We start from the raw sequence: 13,636 nt of genomic DNA on the forward strand, positions 1-13,636 counted from the left end.
GGAATAACATCCCCCTAGTGTCTAGCTGGGTCTAAGAATCCGGAGCAGTGTTTGTCACACTTTTTTTTTTTTTTTTGCGGTACACGGGCCTCCCACTGCTGTGGCCTCTCCCGTTGTGGAGCACAGGCTCCGGACACGCAGGCTCAGCGGCCATGGCTTACGGGTCCAGCCGCTCTGGCGCGCCCAGCCGCTCCGCGGCATGTGGGATCCTCCCGGACCGGGGCACGAAGCCGCGTCCCCTGCATCGGCAGGCGGACTCCCAACCACTGCACCACCAGGGAAGCCCCGTCACACTTTTTGATGTCACTCTCTGCTCAAGAAAATTGTTTAGGGCTTCCCTGGTGGCGCAGTGGTTGAGAATCTGCCTGCCAATGCAGGGGACATGGGTTCGAGCCCTTGTCTGGGAGGATCCCACATGCTGCGGAGCAACTAGGCCCGTGAGCCACAACTACTGAGTCTGCGCGTCTGGAGCCTGTGCTCCGCAACGAGGGGCCGCGACAGTGAGAGGCCCGCGCACCGCGATGAAGAGGGGCCCCCGCTCGCTGCAACTAGAGAAAGCCGACGCACAGAAACGAAGACCCAACACAGCCAAAAATAAATTAATTAATTAAAAAAAAAAAAAGAAAAATGTTTAGGCACCCACAACATTTTATATATGTATATATATATATGTGTGTGTGTGTGTGTATATATATATATATGTATATATATGTATGTATTTAGAAATTATATACAAGTACTGTGACAATTAACTAATGTCTCAAGGCCCAGTATATATTCGGAGTGAATTTCATCACCAACAGTAGTGGATAGAAGTCCACCTTTCAAGGAGTTTTCTTACTATGATTTCAGTCAGCGATAATGTGTATGTGAGATGCCATTCTTTATTGTTTTCAACGTTAGGGTGGCTGTTGTAGGGCTTGAACTAGGAGCAGTGGTGGGTTTGCCCTACACTTTTCCTGTCGCTGGCTTGCACTTTCTCGATTAGCGTTATCTCCATCCATGGTTTCTTGGCAGGGACTTTTAGAAGCCACTTGTCCACACTACAGGGATTGATTCAGTTACAGCTGTGTTGTTTGATCCTCAGCTCCACCGAACCCGCCACCAGGACACTACAGTATACGGCAGTAGGCTGAATGTAAAGGAACAGAAGACATGGGCATAGCAAACCTGTCTGCATTGTGGGCTGCCTTTGGCCTCTGGAGACCCCACTTAATGGACATGGCATTGGGTGTCTGACATATGGCCAAGGGTGCACATCAGGGTTGAGCGACATACTTTTTTTTTTTTTTTTTTTTTTGCGGTACGCGGGCCTCTCACTGTTGTGGCCTCTCCCGTTGTGGAGCACAGGCTCCGGACGCGCAGGCTCAGCAGCCATGGCTCACGGGCCCAGCCGCTCTGCGGCATGTGGGATCTTCCTGGACCGGGGCACGAACCTGTGTCCCCTGCATCGGCAGGCGGACTCTCAACCACTGCGCCACCAGGGAAGCCCTGAGCTATATACTCTTAACTACTTTTAGCTAAAACTTAAGTAGAAATAATGAGCTAATATTTTCCTCCTGTGCTTTGGAGATTATTATTTGAGAGACTAATAGGTTCTGACCTAAAGACATCTAAGCCCACCTCTGCCACACCTTCGCTTGCCACCTCTCATGGCAGGGTGCTCATGACCACTCAAAGCAGCTCTCATTTTTAGAAAATTCCTTTACATATTGAGCTGGCATCTGCCCTGGTGACTCCCCAAGGTCCCAACCCCTCCCTCTGGGCTCACAGCCCCACCTGGTCGTCCTGTCCTGGAGGAGCCCTGCAGAGACCTGGGGACAGTGACCAGGTCTGTTCATGCAGTGCTCATCCCTAGGCTGAGCACCCTGCTCCTCCGGCCACTGCTCTTGGATGTGGTCTCGTACCACCCACATCCTCTGGATTATCTTGGTTTGTCCAGACTCTGTTCTGTTCAGGACCTAGGATTGAGCCTAGGATAGGAGCTGGTGAGGTATAGGTCACCTTCCTCACTGTACACTCTGTGCTTCTGTTAATATGACCTAAGTCTGTGTTAGCTTTGCTTTGTTGCTCTATCACCTTGTTGACTCGTATTTCACTTTAACAGACATTGGTTATATACCCGCTGTGTGCTAGAGTCCAGTCAGATGCTTGTGCTAAAATGTACTTATCTTTCAGAGAGTGTTTTTAAAATCCTAGGTCTTTCTGTATGAACAGCCTCCAAGCTGGGCCCACCCATACTCCTTCTGCACAGACTGGATTTTTGTCCCTTTTACCTTCTTCTTTCGGTGCCATCCCCACTTCTCAGGCCCTCGCTGCATCCTTGGATGTGCTGTGGCCACGGGGTTCACCCAGATTCGTGACAGGTCCGTCCAGCTTGTGGGCAGCTGGCTGAGCAGTTTGGATTGTTATCCCACCATTAAATTGCCTGGATGGACTTGAGACAAATGGCTGAGGACGTGGGAACGGTGGCGTCTTCATTCTTTTCCTCTGTGAGGGTCCCCTTGTGCTTGGACTTCAGCCTCAGATCCGAGTTCATATCATTTGCTTCGTGGCCTGTGGGGAAGCCCCTTCCCCTCCCTGGGCCTCAGCTTTGATCTCCTGGCTGTAACTATGTGGAATTCAAGCTTGGGGAAAGAGAGAGAGGGCCAAGCCTGGGGAGTGAGGTGAGGTGGGAGGTGAGGCTGAGGCAGGAGGTGTAGCAGGCTGAAGAAGAGGGGGGATGGGAGCAAGCGGAGGATCTTATAAAAGGAAGGGGGAGATGCTGGACACTGCTGGCGTAACATTATTTCTCTAAGCTCTTAAATCCAGCACTTTACGGCTTCTTTTTCTGAAGCACTTTCTCTAAGCCAGGGGCTAGAATATAGTAGCAAGAAAAACGTGATTCCTAATCCCAGGGAGCCCAGAATCTAAGTCCATTTTATCTGAATCCTCACAGCGACCCTGCAAGATAGTGACACAATCCCTGTTTTACAGACAGGGAAACTGAGGCTCAGAGTGTAAAGTTATTTGCCCAAAGTCACTGAGCTGGGGAGTAAAGTGATGAGGCACGATTTGGAGTGGGCTCTGTCAGACCCCACTGCTAGAGTGACTTAATCAAGATACCTCTCAGTACAGAGTATTGGCTAATAGCATGTCATTTTACTATGTACTGTCCTGTCCACAGCCCCAGGTGAGCTCCAGAACCCTTGGTGAGTGACACTATTCTTTGTCTCATAGATGAGAAAAAGGACCTAGAAGAGAGAAGCGATGTGCCCAGGGCTTGGTGGCAGGGCCTGGCCAGGCCCTTGGTCTCACAGCAGCTAACTCTCTTTCCTCCCAGCCCCTGCCCTGAGGGTGCCCAGAGGACTTCCCACCCATACCTTGGGATCTGGAGCTCTGAAAAGACGGTTTCTGTTCCATGCCTCTGGCTTCCCAGGGTCTGTTTCTGATTCATTCTCCTCCCCAACTGTCCTGCTTGACAGGTGGAGGAACTCTGGACCTGGGAAGCTGGCAGTGTCCAGAGGGGGCAGCGAGAGTGCCCAGGCCTGGATTTTAGGACAAAAAGACGGGCCCCAGGCACAGCAGGGATTGAAGCAGATGGCATTTCCCAAAGCTGTACCAAAAGACATTGAACCACATTCTGGGGAAAAGGACTATGCTCTTGTGTAGTTTGGGGAAGGATTGGATTAACTAGAGTGAAAGAGCTTTCTATCCTGCAGGCCTTCTCAGAGCCTTTAATGTACAACTTGCACTTCATGCAGCTCCGGGGTGGGGTGGGGGGCTATGGAAAGCAGTGTTGCCCAAACTTCTTTGAACATAAAATCCACTTTTTTCTTGGAGCATTTCAAGGGCCCCACAAGATACTGTATGTATCTTACTGTTAGAACATGCTCTTCTGGGCCCTCCCCCTGGGTCACATCAACCCTGAGCGCCTTTGCCGATTGAGTGGATGAACCCTGACTGCTTTAACAGGACCAGAGCTTTAGTATCCTAGAACGTCCGAACTGGAAGAACCTTGCAGGGTGCAGCCCAGCTTCTCCATGTGTGGGGACTGAAGGCCAGGGCAGTGCAGCAACATGTTTGGAGGAGGGAGGCCAGAGACAGACAAGCCTGTTGGGAGACTGTTGTAACACTCAGGGGAGAGTTTCTGGCGGCCTCAGTGGACCACACTCTGCCTAGCATGTGGTGCCTTTGTTAGCAGTACAGATTTCCCTGAGCCACACCCTAACCCTAACCTTGCTCTGAACACCAGACACTCTGGGTGAGAGAGTCCTGGGCATCTGCCCTGTCAACAGTGCTCCCAAGGACATCTGACCATTACCCAAATTTGAGAGACATTGAGCATGGGAAAGGAAGGGGAAACTCTCATTTATTAAGTTGCCAGTATTCTAGGCTTGTTGTAGGCGCGATATCCTTTTATCCCCGCAACACTCTGGAGGGTAGATATTAACAAACCACTTTATAGAAGCTGAGTGGAGCCTGGCAGCAAAGGAACAGGGACAGGAACACAGTTATGACCAAGTCCCAAACCCTCAGTCCCCTTGTAGGATCTCTTGGGAGGGAGGCAGTGGGAGTAGAGAACCCAGCTCCTCTTGAAGGGAGGATGAGACAGGCTTGGGCTTTGGCTGGCTGTGGAGGGAGGAGCCGTGTCATCCTTCCTGCCTTTGGAGCTTAGGGGCCCAGGAGGGTGGTGGAGTCAGAGAAGTTAGGAAGGAAGATGGTCAGCATCTGAGGGCTCCGGGCTGAGGCACGCACTGCGGTGGAGAGACTGTGATAAGCAGAGTGATAGCCCCCAAAGGTGCCTATGTCCTGATCTCTGGAAACTGCGACTCTGTTAGGTTATGCAGCAGAGGGGAATGAAGATTGCACATGGAATTAAGGTTGCTCATCTGCTGGCCGTCACATACGGGATGATCCTGGGTGACCTGGGTGGGGCCAGTGTCATCACAAGGGTCCTTAAATCTGGAAGAGGGTGGCAGAACAGGTCAGAGCAGTGTAGTGTGAGGACTTGACCTGACATTGCTGGCTTTGAAAGTGGAAGAAGGGGCCACAAGCCAAGGAATGTGGGTGGCCTCTAGAAGCTGGACAATGCAAGGAAATGAAGAAGGAGGCGGAGGGAAAGGGGAAGGAGAAAAAGCAGCAGCAAGGAAACGGATTTCCCCTAGAGCAGGAAGGAAGGCATCCCTGCTGACACCTTGATTTTAGCCCGGTGAACCAGTGTTAGACTTCTAACCTACAGAACTGTGAGATGCTATACAGGTGTTGCTTTAAGCCTCTAAGTTTGTGGGAATTTGTTACAGAAGAAATAGAAAACCAGTGAGGAGCTGAACCAGCTCCAAGATGGTCTCTGTCCTCAGCAAGTGTACAGGCCTCTAGGGCAAGATCTTCAGGACAACTGGCTTGGGCAGTTACAGTGCTGGGGAAACCCGGGAGCTCCCCAGCCCAGCCTGGAGTTGAGACAGAACACCTCGAATGGGGTGGGGGGCCTCAGGGGCCCTGCCTGTCCCGCCCTGGGGGCTGGAGTGAAATCTGTGGACTCTGGCCTGCCCAGCGAGCCCCGCTTCGCTCTGCCTGCACTCTCAGAGCCCCTCCCCCCTCATTCATCTCATCTCAAATGCTTTGGTTGCAAGTAACAGAAACCACCACAGGCTACCATAACAGGACTTTCTTGGGAGGATACGGAGGTCTCATAGAACAGAGGGAACTTCTGAGGAGCCAGACTGCAGAGAAGACGGTGCCCAGGAGCAGAAACAAGAGGGCCCTGTCTCAGGGGAGACCAGCGCCCACAGATTGAGGGCTTTGTGTCACTCACGTCACAAGACCGATTCCCGGGAGGGAGAAGCTGATGGTCTAGCCTGGGTGGGGGGCAGTCACCCCTCCAGAGTTCCCATACGGTTGTCCTGGAGCAGTGTCTGCCTGACAAGGATGTGCTTGGAATTAGGGCGCCTGCTTGTTTGGGGTGGCTTGGGAAGCTGGAGATTATCCAGGGCTCTGACTTTCTCCTTTGCTGCGATCACCAGAAGGGGCTTCGATGCCAGGTGGGCAAAATCAGTAAGTTTCCACCCCTCTGTCGGCTCTGTCCCCCTCTTAGCTGCTGTTTCTGTTCCCAGGGCCTCCCATCCCATTTCCTGCCCTGGGTGTGTTTAACTGAGCTGGTCCAACATTGGTGGCCCTCAGGGGTGAAGTTTCAGTCCACCTGTGGGGAAAGTTGGCCATTAGCCAAGCGTTCAAGGCCCTGGATGATTCCCCAGCCTCACGGGGTTCCTACCCCTTCACCAGCCCACTGCCACCCACCCCCTCCACTAAACCTTCATCCCACTTTGGCCACATGTTAAAATCCAGCTCAATCTTAGTAAGCCCCCTCCTCCAAGGTGGGACACCCGAGAAAGACAGGCAGTCCCTGAATCAGGAGACAGGGTTCTGGAGCCAGCCTTGCCCCTGAATCTCTGTGCGATCCTGTGCAGGTTCCTCTCCATTGCTCAGTTTCCCCTTCTGTAAACTAGGACACGGATCTCCACCCTGCTTCCTGCCTGGTTAGCGTGAGGATCCAGTGAGCTGAGCGGGGAAAGCTCTGTGAGGCTGTGATGGCCTGGTGTCCCCTACTATCCCCCCCACCTCGGACCCAGGCCCTTGTAATAGCAGGAGCTTAGGAAATCTGGGCTGAACTGAAGTGGAAATCCAGTTTAGCAAAGCCTGTGGGTGCAGCGGCCCTGGCACCACCGGTGACTCAGCAGGGCTGGGCTTTTTGGAGAAAAGCGCTAAGCATTGCATTTCCTTGTAGGAACAGCCTCAGATGGTGGAGGGGTGGGGGGCACCTTGAAAGAGGGAGGCCTACGGGCCTCTAACCAGGGCCAGGGAACGGGGGTTCTCTGTTAGGGCAGGGGACGGATTCGAGTCCATCTGTAAGCTGGGAGACCTTGGACAAGTCACTTGTCTCTTTGAACCTCAGTTTCTTTTTGTGTAAAATAAGACTTGCAAGGGTGAAATAAGATCACGGGGATTGCGCCATGTGCTCTTTCCTCTCTCTGCTTTCTTCTGTCTTCACTTCTCGTGTCTCAATTCCGTGTTCCATCTTGGCTCAAAGGAGGTCACATGCTGTGAACTTGAACTTTCAGAAGCCTCTCACGGCAGTCCCTCTGCCTGATGTCCCACCACTAGTGCGCCGTCCTTTTGTCTTAAGCATTGCCCTACACTCTGATCTTAGAGTTTAAAACTTTTACATTTCTGTTTATCCTTTCTTACAGCAGAAATATGGGTGGAGGAGGATGAGGCAAGGACATTAAAAGGAGAAACAGGGCTACCTCAGGTCCTGCCTCCATGATCGTTCTATTTCCCCTCCTGATGGATCAGTGTGCTGAAAAACTGCCCGAGGAGGTTCCCTGGGCTCTGGGGACACTTGCTCAGGGCTCCAGAACTAAATAGAAGCCAAGTCAGCATCATTTGCATAACACTGGATGACTGTTAGTGGCTTCTTTCCTGGTGCTCATGACAGAGGCCTGGGAAGAGGTGCCAGCATCCACAAGGATGGAGCAACTGCCCTTTTCCTCAGCCACTTACTAGCTCTCTGGCCCTGGGCAAGTTACCTTGCCTCTCTGGGCCTCAATGTTCTTACCTATAAAATGAGCACAACCACGGTGAGCCCTGATAGAGTTGTGGTGAGGCATATGTGAGGCACACGTGTCATGTGCTCAGATCCTTGCCTGGTAGATAGGAAGCACTTATTTGTTATTGTCTTCATCATCATCAGTATCATCTTTTTTGCTTTCTGCCGGGCCCTGTGCAGGGCACAGGTGACACAGAGATGAATCAGCCATGGTCCCTACCCTGGCTGGTTAGTGATCTAGTGGAAGAGACTCACCCTAGGTGTGTCAGACCCTCTGCCGGGCCCTGATTGGAGATCTGAAGGTGAACAAGGAACAGTGGCCCCGGCAGTTGTGCAACAAGGCTCCTCCCTCAAGAAGGAAGAGTCTGAAACAAGGCACAGCTGATGAAGGCTCAGGAGAGCAATGTGCCCTCTGGGCCTCCCCCAAATCCCATCCTTCTTTAGAGTTTCTTCGTGCCAACTGTCTCCCATGTGGGCCAAGGCCCCTCACCTCTGTGCCTTTGCACACGGCTCCTCTGGCCCTTCCAAACTCACCCGCAGCATTCCCTCCTTCAGGAACTTGCCCTGACTGACCCTGGTCTGATTTGGCCCCTTGGCTCCCATGGGACTACCCCCTGGGTCTACTGTGAAATTCCTTGAGGACAGGGCTGAAAATTGTTCACCATGGTATCCCCAGTGCTAGCACACAGTAGGTGTTCAATTAATATATGAAGGTAGGGGAGAGAAGGTGTATCAGTCAGAATTGTGTTCAGCTACAAATGCCGAGAATCCTGACTATAGAGGTTTAAACAAAATGGGGTTTATTTTTCTTAAATAACAAGAAAGCAGGCAGCTGCTATCAAGGGATCATCAGTTCAGTGACCCTGCATTTGCTTTGGCTTTTCCTCATGGTCACAAGATGGCCACTGTAGCTCCTGCCATCACACTCATGTTCAAGAAAGAAAGGAGAGGCAAGACACAGCACCAACACTGTTGGCCTCTTTGGTCAGGAGTAGCAAAACTCCTTCCCAGAACCCCATCAGGCTTCTCACTTCTTTTTGTCAAAAACTGAATCACGTGGCCACTCCTAGCTGGGAAAACAAGTATCTACTTGATATGGAAGAACAAAATTCAGTTTTGCTCGCAAGAAAAAAGTCCAGGGGTGACGGAGGGGGGAGAAGGAATAAGGGAGTGGGGGTAAGGAGGGTGGGTACTGGTTAGACAACCAGCAGAGGGCTTCATGAAAGAGGTGGTATTTGCACAGTGCCTGGAAAGTCAGATACAATTTTGGTAACCAGGAAGAATGGCATGGGTGGAAGTCTGGAGGCTTGAAAATGCTGAGTGTCACCAGGGGCTGCCACGTGACCGAGACAGCTAGAGCAGGAAAGAGGTAGGACGAGCTTGGCGAACTGTCGGCGTATTTGCTGTCAGCCAGCAGCTCTCTTGCCCCCGTACAGCTCTAAGTCTCTTCCTCCACTCCACCTGAAATTCCACCATGAGAGATGATCTCAGCCAGTGAGACACACTGGACAGCTGCTATGAACAAAGAGTCCTTTTCAAAATATAAATATGCCCTGAAGGCTTGTGGTCATCAGTCATTCATACCTGGATATCGATTCATTTTATTGGCTAGTGACCTCCTAATGCTTAGCTGAATTCTGCCCTGAGAAATAGGAATTTTTATTCTAGAAAGGGGTAATAGAGCCTGGGCCCTAGGAGATGGGAGATGGGTGGGGCTGGGTCTGGACCCCGAATGTCTGGGGGTCATAGGAGGTCTGTAGAAGAGGGAACTCACACTCACCAAGCTCTCCTATGGGCAGGCACTGGCCATCTTTCTTCTCCAAGGTGATGCCATCGCCAGTTCACAATTGAGGTAACTAGAGCTTGGAGAAGGGGCCTGTCCTGCCAAGGTCATCTCGTGCACAGGTGACGGAAGTGGGGTTGGACCCTGCTCAGTCTCACCCCAAAGCATATGCTGTCTTGTTGCCACGCCCCGTCATAATAATGATCATCATCTCAGCTGGCATTTGTTCAGCCCTTGCTCTATACCAGGCATTGTTCTGAGTGCTTTATGAATTTTAAGTCATGCCATTTTCACAACAATACTATGAGGTAAACACTATCATTGTCCCCATTTTACAGACGGGAAACCTGAGGCACATAAGAGGTTAAGTGAATGGCCCAGAATCCCACAGCTAGAAGTGTCAGATCGGATTCACAGCCAGGCAATCCAGCTCTGAGGCACGGGGAAGGATGCTGCCTTGTCAAGGTCTTGTGGTGGATTAAGAGTAGATTCTCTACTAAAAACAAGCAAAACCCCCGCAAAGTCATAGATACAGAGAAGAGATTGGTGGTTGCCAGAGATGGGGGGTTGGGGGTGGGCGAAATAGGTGAAGGGGGTCAAAAGGTACAAACTTCTAGTTACACAATAAAAAAGTCCTGGGCATGTAATGTACGGCATGGTGACTATAGTTCATAATACTGTACTGCATATTTCAAAGTTCCTAAGAGAACAGACCTTCAAAGTTGTCATCACAAGAAAAAAAATTTTGTAACGATGTATGGTGACAGACGCTAACTAGACTACTGTGGTGATCATTTTGCAACATATACAAATATCGAATCATCATGTTGTACCCTTGAAACTAATATAATGTTATATGAGCATTATACCTCAATAAAAATGTTTAATTAAATTAAACTTTTAAAAAAAGAGTAGATTCTCTAGACCAGTGGTTCCCAAGTAGGGGTGATTTTTGCCCCCAGGAGACATTTGGAAATGTCTGGTGACATTTTTGATTGTCACAACAACTGGGTGGGGTGTTACCTGCATCCAGTGGGGAGGCCGCTGAACACCTTACAATGCACACACCGGCAAAGGATCATTGGTCCCAAACGTGGGGAGCGTTGAGGTTGGGAACCGAGGTCTAAACTTGTTAGAGAGGAGTGAATCTACCTCCTCCTGAAGTTAAGGCCTTAGTCTCAGAGCTGGGAGGAGAAGAAATGGTAGGGGGGTGCTTCAGAACGAAACCTGCACAGCGTGGCTGAGATGCTGTAACAGAGACCGAATCCCTGGGATTACATAAGCGAGAAGCTCATTTCCTGTGCACATAAATGACCAGAGACAGGTCCATGTGCGCAGACGGCTTTGTGCGTGAGGCCTTTCAGGGCCCAGGTTCCTTTGCCTTGTTGCTCAGGGATTCCCTGGGGTGTTGGCTCAGTTTGCGTGATTGAAGTTATTCTCCACCCCATGTCTGCATTCCAGCATACAAAAAGCAGGAAAGAGGAAGTAGAAGGCACAGAAGTTTATAAGCCCAGAGCTGGGAATCGGTTGTTAAACACAACCATTATTAAATTAAATTCTATAAATGTATAAATAACTAATTTATGTTAAAAAAAAGGTTAATAAGTACTCAAAATGTATCACTTCCTAATTTATTTTGCTACATTCTGCCCATTACCTAGGCCCTTGAGATTTTCACATCTGTTTTATCTGTATTGTGGAATCACTGCATAATGCTGTGTTCCACTGCCCATGCCTTCCCAACTTTTTTTTTTTTTTTGGCGGTACGCGGGCCTCTCACTGTTGTGGCGTCTCCCGTCGCGGAGCACAGGCTCCAGACGCGCAGGCTCAGCGGCCATGGCTCACGGGCCCAGCCGCTTTGCGGCATGTGGGATCTTCCTGGACCGAGGCACGAACCCATGTCCCGCATCGGCAGGCGGACTCTCAACCACTGCGCCACCAGGGAAGCCCAGCCTTCCCAACTTTGCAGTCCATGACATCACAGTGGTATCAGTCACAGAGATCAGTAAACTCTACAAATCAGAGCTTGAATGTTTGCTTTGTCGATTGTCTAAATTTAAGAAAGTGATCAAGCAAATGTTAATAATGGAGATTAAAACTCAAACCTGTAGGCATTGCATTACACCTGTTGCCATTACACTGTGAATAACACAAAAAGTTGAGAAAATATTCTTCCAGATTCTTCCAGAATCTTCTTTCGATTCAGCAAAGAAGTTGCTTATATCACTGACAAACTATGACGGCAAAGGCATTTGTTGTTTGCCTTTCATCTTACTTGTTAACATGAAAGAAGTTATCAGCCAACATTCACGTTGGCAGTGCTCTTGTTCATCCATGATGTGAGCAGCCTCTTTTCTGAATTTGTAGTGATTGAGCATTTATTTGTAGTTTGATTTTGTGACACTATTGTTGGTGATAGATTTGTAAAAACTGATAGTATATTTTGCAAGAAATTCCAAGTCACACTGAAGCTAGAGGTGTATGAAATTCACAATAAAGAGGACTGTATTTTTATTTGTTGTAACTCTGTGCTATACTTTCTTTTTAAAATTTTATTTATTATTTTTTACTGAAGTATAGTTGATTTACAATGTTTCAGGTGTACAGCAAAGTGATTCAGTTATACATATACATATATAAGTATTCTTTTTCAGATTCTTTTCTATTATAGGTTATTACAAGATATTGAATATAGTTCCCTGTGCTAATCATTAGGTCCTTGTTGTTTATCTATTTTATGTATAGTGGTGTGTATCTGTTAATCCCAAATTCCTAATTTATCCCCCGATACATTCTTTACATCAGTAAAATTTATAGCAGACATATCTGTGTGTGTGTATACTTTTTCCCCCAGAACCTTAGAACATCTTGTCAGCTCACCACCGCGCAGATCCCCTTCATTCACAGTCTGTTGGCAGGAATATGAGTCACATGGTCCCAAGGCCACGCCTAGCTTCACGGGATGCTGGGAAATACAGTCTCTAGCTGGGGGCCATGTGCCCAGCTAAAATCAAGGCAGCCCAACCATGGCAGCCCCGTGTATTTTCCCCAGAGGAGAGCACCAGCTCACTGGGGTTAGCCGTTTAGATTTTCCAGGGCCACACTTATGGCCTTCTCATGGCCTCATCTGAAGGCCGGCTTCGAGTTACCACTAGCTTCCACTCAGAATTTCAGGAAAGCACAGAGTATGGTGTCCTGAAGGGACAGATTCCCAAACCTCATTCTGCACCTTCAAGTGCCTGCTTCCTGCCCTTGCTTTACCGTTTGCATCTGTAATCCTGACAGCCATACCAGCAGGGCTTGACTTTGAGCAGTTTTGTGCTCCACACCAGTGTTTGGGGTACATTAAACAGAACGTGGGTTCTAGAGTCCCAATTCATGCAAATCTCTTCATCTCTTTGAGCCTCAGTTTCCTCCTCTGTAAAATGAGGATGATAAAATTTACCTTGCTTGGGCTTCCCTCGAGGTGCAGTGGTTGGGAGTCCGCCTGCTGATGCAGGGGACACGGGTTCGTGCCCTGGTCCGGAAGGATCCCACATGCCGCGGAGCGGCTGGGCCCGTGAGCCATGGCCGCTGAGCCTGCGCGTCCGGAGCCTGTGCTCCGCAGCGGGAGAGGCGACAGCAGTGAGAGGCCTGCGTACCGCAAAAAAAAAAAAATTTACCTTGCAGGGTTATTGTAAGAGTCAAGTGAAACAATCTTTGGGGAAGTTTTGTTGTCTAGAAACTACAATTCAGGTGTGAAGTAATTAATTCCAATTCCTAACAGACTGGTTTGTGATCAGGTTCAGCTGGAATTACAGACACATAAGCCCTTTGTAAAACTGTTAAGTACTGTACTGATATAAGGTGGTATATTACATTTTTAAGTAATGAAAAATTATTGGTTATTTTATTATAACAAAAGAAATACTGACATAGAAAACAAACTTACAGTTAGTTACCAAAGGGGAAATGGGGGGAGAGATAAATTAGGAGTATGGGATTAACAGATGCACACCACCATATATAAAATAGATAAGTAACAAGGATTTACTGTATAGCACAGAGAACTATACTCAATATCTTGTAATAAACTATAGTGGAAAAAGAAAAAACAAGGAAAAGAAAAAAAGCAATACTGCTAAATATTTAGAAAAGGCAAAGTAAAAATACCCATAATACTACCACTCAGAGATCTAACTACTGTTTATATTTTGTTATAGCTCCAACAATTATTAACTCGTGGTCGTGTTTGTTATATTTGGACCCCCACCTACGCCCTCCAACTC

This window comes from Leucopleurus acutus, assembly GCF_964270905.1.
Source record: "Leucopleurus acutus genome assembly, chromosome: 10".
NCBI classification, from domain to species: Eukaryota; Metazoa; Chordata; class Mammalia; order Artiodactyla; family Delphinidae; genus Leucopleurus; species Leucopleurus acutus.